At 43.7% G+C, this 7030-nt stretch overlaps 1 pseudogene; it reads right to left on the bottom strand.

Moving 5' to 3' along the window:
• Positions 1 to 4283: 4283 nt before the first annotated feature.
• Positions 4284 to 6827, bottom strand: LOC103203963 (annotated as a pseudogene).
• Between the last annotated feature and the right edge of the window lie 203 nt (positions 6828 to 7030).

The raw sequence follows: 7030 nt of genomic DNA, 5'->3' as shown, positions 1-7030 counted from the left end.
CTTGGGTTTCTGAGGCAGTATCACTACGGAAGTAGGATTGCCCAACCTTCCTTCCGAGGAGTGGCTGGTGGGTTTGAACCACCAGCCTTCTGGTTAGAGTTCTCCATAGTATCATGATTAATATCATGGTTCTTTTTATTTCTGTTGTGTTCATTGTGACGTCACCCCATTCATTTCTTATTCGTCTTGTTTGCATCTTCTTCTTTTCCTTTGTTAAGTTTTCCAGTGGTTTGTCAATTTTATTAATGTTTTCAAAGAACCAACTTCTAGTCATGTCAATTTTTTTCTATTGTGTTTCTATTTTCTGATTCATTAATTTCTGCTTGAATCTTTATTATTGTTTTATTTCTACTAGGCTTTTCTTCTGTAGGCTTTTTTTTTCCCCCGCTGCTCTTTTTCTAATTGTTGGAGATGTTGGGTTAAGGTGTTGATTTTGGTTCTTTTGTCTTTTTGATGTGTGCATCTATTACTATTAATTGCCCTCTGATAACTGCTTTTGCTGTGTCCCAAAGATTTTGGTGTGCTGTGTTTTCATTCTCTTTGATCCAAGGAATTCTTTAATTTCATTCTTTATTTCTTCTGATACCCAATTGTGTTTGAGGAGGGTGTTATTCAATTTCCATGCATTTGCTCTTTTTCCATTGGTCTTCCTCGTGTTGATTTCTAATTTTATAGCATTGTGATCTGAGAGGATGTTTTGCAGTATTTCAATGCCTTTAAATTTATTGGGGCTTGCTTTGTAACCTAACTTATGGTCAATCCTGGAGAATGTTCCATGTGTGCTGGAAAATAATGTATATTTTGCTGTTTTTGGGTGGAGTGCTCCATAGATGTCTATAAGGTGAAGTTGGTTGATTGTATTGTTTAGTTCTTCTACATATTTTTTGAGTTTATTTTCATTTCTATCTCTTATTGAAAGATGTGTATTAAAGTCTCCAACTGTTACTGTGGATTCATCTATTTGTCTCTTCAATTCTGTTAAAGTCTGATTTATGTATTTTGGGGATCTTTCATTGGGTGCATAGATATTTATTATGGTTATGTCCTCTTATCAATTGTTCCTTTAATCAGTACATAATGTCCTTCCTTGTCTCTTATGATCGTTTTTGTCTTACAGTCTATTTTATCAGAAATTAGTATTGCCATGCCTGTGGGTTTTTTTAGTTGCCATTTGTTTCACATATCTTTTTTCAACCTTTGATTTTTAATCTATTTTTGTCTTTGTGTCTAAGGTGAGTTTCCCATAGACAGCATATTTTGATGGGTCATATTTTCTTATCCAGTCTACAACTCTTTGCCTCTTGAGTGGTGCATTGAATCCATTGACACTCAGTGTAATTATTGACAAATATAATTTTTTTTTTTTAATTTTTTAATGGGGATATACCAAAGCCAAACAAAACTCACTGCCATCGAGTCAGACCCAACTCATAGTGATCCCTCCTTGGGATTCCAAGGTAGTATCACTATGGAAGTAGATTGCCCAATCTTCCTTCTGAGGAGTGGCTTGTGGGTATGAACTGCCAGCCTTCTGGTTAGCAGTCAAATGCCTTAGACACTACACCACCAGAGCTAGGTTATGCTTTTATTTACTTTTTTTTTTTTTTTTTTTAATTTATTGTGATTTGAGTGAAAGTTTACAGAGCAAATTCATTTTCCATACAGCAGTTGACACTTCATCTATTTGTCTCTTCAATTCTGTTAAAGGAGATTTTCTTGGCTCACCAAAGCTCAGCATCCCTTAGAAGATTGGGTACCTTCTCCTGGGGTTCCCATGACACAGTAAGTGGAATTGGCCTGTTTCCCTTCTGACTCATGACCTTGACTGCAATTCCCCACAGTGTAATGGCTCTCTTCCCACTTAATCCCCATAGTTACCTCTTCCCTCTGTCCTTCCCTCCCACACACTCCCATTCCCCCAAGCTGCCTTCCAGTGCAAACACTGCCTTTCTGCTCTCCCATGACTGATTGCTTCAAGTAGCATATCAACCTGATATGCTGATGTAAATCTTCAGCCCATATGCCTGTTTATTATTTGGCTGGAAGCCACAGGAGTGAGTTCAATCTAGACCTGAAGGATAGCTAAGGGTCATAATCTCAGAGATCTCACTAGGCTCTATCAGACCAGCAAACATGATCTTTTTTTTTTTTAATGATTTTGAGTTTTATTCCACATTGTTCTCCCACTCTATCTAGGATCTCCTACATGGATCCCCCACCAAGTGGTTGACAGTGGTAGTTGGGCACCATCTAGTTCTGGTCTCATGGTCATATAGACTGAGGATCACATGGTCTACCAGTCCTTGGACTAATGTTTTCATGTATCTTTGGTTTTCTTCTTTGCTCTGGATGTGGAGAGATCCATCATTTCATCTACATGGCTGCTTGCAAACTTTTAAGATCTGGTTGCTACTCACCAGTGTAGGATGTGGAACAATATTTTTGTGTAGTATGTTACACCAGTTGGGCTTGATGTCCCCTGCAACCATGCTCCTGAGCCCACAGGTCCAACTACTCACTCTCTCCTTGTAGCTGGCAACAACCTTGTCCCTTGTCAGCTCTACTATATAACTGGATATTCTTACAGCATATACAAATATGCTTGTAGAAACATCATCTGCCAACCCTATACATGATCGTGGGGATACTACTCCCTGCCTAGACATACCTGATAGTTCAGTCTGTCCACCCATCTATCTACCCATAGATCAATGTCTGCCATCACAGAAAATGCAATGTTTTATATGCAAAAGGGTTAATCTTTGTTGTTTGTTAACTCCCATGTTCCTCTCTATGTCTTCCTGTTCCTCAATGCCACCATGTTTATCACTCATATTTGGTACATTGCCCTTTATTGATGCCATTTTGCTGTGTTTTTTCATTGTGTTGTTGAATTGTTTCGTGTAATTTTCCATGCTGAGCTCCTTTATTGTATTTGTTAAATATTTGTGCATGTTCTCTTTTTTATTTTGATGTCAAGGTTTATTATTTTTCTTTGAGGTTATTCCATGATTTATAATTTTCATCCCAAGTTTAAAACAGTCAGTTCTGTCTTACAATTGCCTAGATTTCCTCACCATTCAGAAGTTCTGCAACTACAATATTTATTCCCACTGTTTGGTTTGTAATTGTCCACATTTACCAATTGATGTCACTGGTTCCCTGTTTACAGTCTTGAAAGCTTATTTTACTTTTGGATGCTTCAATGACTGAGTTCATGTTCTCACATACATACACCTTGATACACAGCCACATACATGAAATACCCCACCGAGAAAATAACTATGTCTGCTGCCACTGAAGTATACAAGAGAATAAGTGTTTCCATCAAATGAACCTCATCTCTTATCCAAAATACACAATCTCTGGATTTTTGCACTGATTTTAACTCAGTGAGTTGATCATTGATTGTGGGAGCCATGATTATTCAGTTGTCAATTCCTCCCTGATAACCTTGTGGAAGGTCTGATTCATCTCATAGGGCTGTTCAGGTCATGTAGAATGTGGAAAACTTCATGTCAGCCCATTTTAATGCCTAGTAGGAGGGACAAACTAGTACCTCTCCTCGGTCAAGCATCTCTAGCATCTAGGGATAGATCCTCAGTGAGGAGGACCAAAAGTGCTCCTCAGTTCAACAGAGGATGTGCTGATAGTCTTAACCCCAAACCCTGAGCCATTGCTGATGCAATTTGGCTGTAGTGCCATGTCTACATCCCATGTCAGTGCTCTGGGTTGAAGAGTGCATCACAAGCTGTGAAAGACACAAGGAACCTACGCCAGACATGCCTATAAGGAATTGGGTATCAATTATGAACATCTAATGTAAAGGGAGACCTCAAGATGAATCTTTGGTCTTCCTGAGAATTCATTTGGTCAGGAGATGGGGAGGAGGGAAAGTGGGGTACTCCCTTCAGGTCAGAGCTAGCTCCCAAATCTCCAATGCCACAACCAGGATGGGTAAGGTATCCCCTACATTCTGAAAACTACTAGAGACCAAAGAAATAAATGCCTCTTCTCATAATTTCCTCAGAAGGGAAACAGGCCAATTCCACTTACTGTGTCATGGGAACCCAGGAGAAGGTATCCAATCTTCTAAGGGATGCTGAGCTTTGGTGAGCCAAGAAAATCTCCTCTCCAAAGCACAAGGGACACATCCATGACACATCAGATCAGCAGATGTGGAAATCTGACAGGACTTTTCCCAAAAGCGGGTGTCCCTAGTGACCTTATTATTGCTTCTTTGCCAATCCAGCAAGGCTATGGTGAGAAGGTGGGCAATGACGTCAGCAACGCCAGAATGAGGAGATCAGAAAGCCTCTGGGGAGGAATCTCCTTGCACAGCAAACATTCCACCAGAAACTCTTAGAGGCATCTGAAGGAAGCCATTTGTCCTGGCCTTGTGATGGCTTCAATCCTGGGGTAGTAGTCTTTGCTGATGAGAAGGATCATCTTCCAGAACTGGACCTGGTATTAGTTCATGAGGGCATTGTCACACACCTCCAGGAAATCAAAGACAAGGGTGATTATCATCTCTGATGGGGTTCTGTGTTTAAGACCTATGCCAGCCAGCACCAGCCATGGTTTAAGCCATGAGTGTGAATCTCCTATGGCTTCCCATAAGACCAGTGGAGCTCGATGTTGGTGGCACAGAGATGGATTGTTCTAGTTACTTAGTGCCACTCTGACAAGAAATATACCACAAATGGGATGGCTTAAACAAACAGGAGTTTATTCTTACAATTTGGAGGCTTTAAGTCCAAGTTCAAAGTGCCAGGCTCTAGGGGCTGGGTGAAAGCCCCTCAACCTTGGGGTCTAGCTCTGCCTCCTACTCCTGGCCCACTGGAGCTAGAGGCATTTCTTCACTCAGACAGCTGCTGGCTACCTGAGAAGCCCCAAGGTTGACAAGTAAAAAGGCACACTCCAGATGTTACCAAACCACACGGCAGGCCATTAACTTAAGTCCATTGTAAGTCTCCAGGTCGGCAGAGCATAGCAGGCTGCTGAGCAATGACACAGCTACACGCAGGGTCCAAACATGCCATAGGCTAGAGACCATTCCCAAGGCTTCTCCTTATATACAAGAAGCAGACCACATCCCAAAGGCAGCTACTCAGCTGCTTGTGGTAGATCCCACCATGGAGCTGATTGCCAGTCTCATCATGGGGAATAACTACCACCAGCTGCCCAACCACTCAACCAGGCCTAGCCAAGTTGACACGCAAACATAACTACCACACGATCATGCTGAACATGGGTTTCAGAAAATGGTCCTAGAGTTCCTCTTCGAAATCATCCACTTGGTAGCCAAGCATCTTCTGATAGTCTTTCAAAGCCATTCCCACCTCGAAAGGAGAATAGATGGGAACAGAGTAAGGACACTTCTTATGTAGATGAATGAGAATGAAGTCCCCTACTCCAGGGTGAGGCTCCCAAATCTCCAATGCCACAACCGGGATGGGTAAGGCTGCTTCATGATGAGAGGCCACCTCCTCCTCCTCTCCTTGCTTCTCAAATTTCTCTGCCACTTTGTACTGGACAAGGTCCAGCCCCTGTGGGTGAAGCATGACAGACACAGAGCACCCAGCTGATTAAACAGGATTTCGAGTGAGCAGGTTATGAATCTTGTGGGAGATCTCCTTCAGCTTCGAGCCTGCAACCGTGGAGATTTGGTGGCAGCCTTCTGGAGGTCCATCTTGATTTTTCTGGCCTGACTGTTTTGGCTGCTGGTCAGCCCCTCAAAGGCCAATGAAGACTGAGCACAAGCTTCCTGTAGTGGCTGGGACCACTGCATTGCACTCTCAATCCCTTCATGTGGAGGTATTGACCTTCCTTCTCTCCTTGGCCCTGGCTAGGAGATGGGGATTCTTTCTTGGCCTCTGGCTTGTGCTGGGCCTGTGATTCTGGCTGTTTGACCAGAGCCTCCTCTTGCCCCTGCCTCCATTGTTCTTCACAAGCTCTGGCAAGCTCCTGGCACAAGTTGCTAAGGAGACTATGTATCTCCTGAACAGCTCACTTACTCTTGGCTATGCTGTAGGAGAGTCTTTGTCAGAGGTCGCAGGGATGATCCCTGAGATGAGGCTGCACAGCTGTTTGTCTTGGATCTGGAAGCTAGACATGCCTATCTTCAGCAGCTGGTTGTGCTGGTCACAGGCATCTAGCTGCCAATGGAGGCACAGCATCTCCTCCTGCAGCACAGGGAGGCTCCTCAGGCGGACCTGGCCTTCCTTCTTCCGAAGATGTTACTACTCTACTTGTTTCAGGTGCTCTTGCTCTGCCCACCCCCCCCAAGCCTGGGCTCCAGAAGCTTGGATCAGCAATCGTGTCCACCTTTCAGCTTGGTCCGGTGGACCAGGGTGTCATGGCTACTCTTCTCCAAGGCTTCCAGAAAATCCTAGCACCCCATGTGGTGTTTCAATGCCTCCCCTTCATCCCACAGCTTCAGCTGTTCAGAAGCCCTCTCAGAGAGGGCTCAGACCTTCCTCTCCAGTCTCTCTTGCCCTTGCCTCAGGGCCTCTGTTGTTTGCATTCTGTCCATCAGCTCATACATTCAAAGGCAGCCTTCCACTCTAATTCCTCAGGATGACTGAAGCAGCATTGATTGCACACCCTGGGATTCCTGTCTGCCTTTGCTTCCATCTGGTGTTCCCTAGGAGGCTGGCAAGAAGGGAGGGTTTCCGATGGGAGATTTGCGAACAAGTGAAGGTTAATTTGCAGATGAGGTAGATCTCAATGAAGATGGTCTCAGGGGCTGGTGAGTTCTCTTGTAGATGAAATAGGATAGAATCTGACACCCAGCTGGAGTAAGTGGAGAGATGGGATAGAGACATGCCTTCATCTTGTGGAGCTGAGGCCCGAGTCCTAATAGCCTCCAGGGAAATCTTTAACCAGAAACCTTTAGTATGGAGATTAACACGTCCCATGCTGAGTCCTAATGCCTCCAGGTAGATCTTAAACCAGAAGCCTTTAGTATGGAGATTAACACATCCCATGCTGAGTCCTAATGCCTCCAGGTAGATCTTAAACCAGAAGC

Source organism: Orycteropus afer, unplaced genomic scaffold, assembly GCF_000298275.1.
Source record: "Orycteropus afer afer isolate SDZICR_OR568_19922 unplaced genomic scaffold, OryAfe1.0 scaffold00235, whole genome shotgun sequence".
NCBI lineage: Eukaryota > Metazoa > Chordata > Mammalia > Tubulidentata > Orycteropodidae > Orycteropus > Orycteropus afer.
This window is presented reverse-complemented; position numbering and strand designations above follow the sequence as displayed.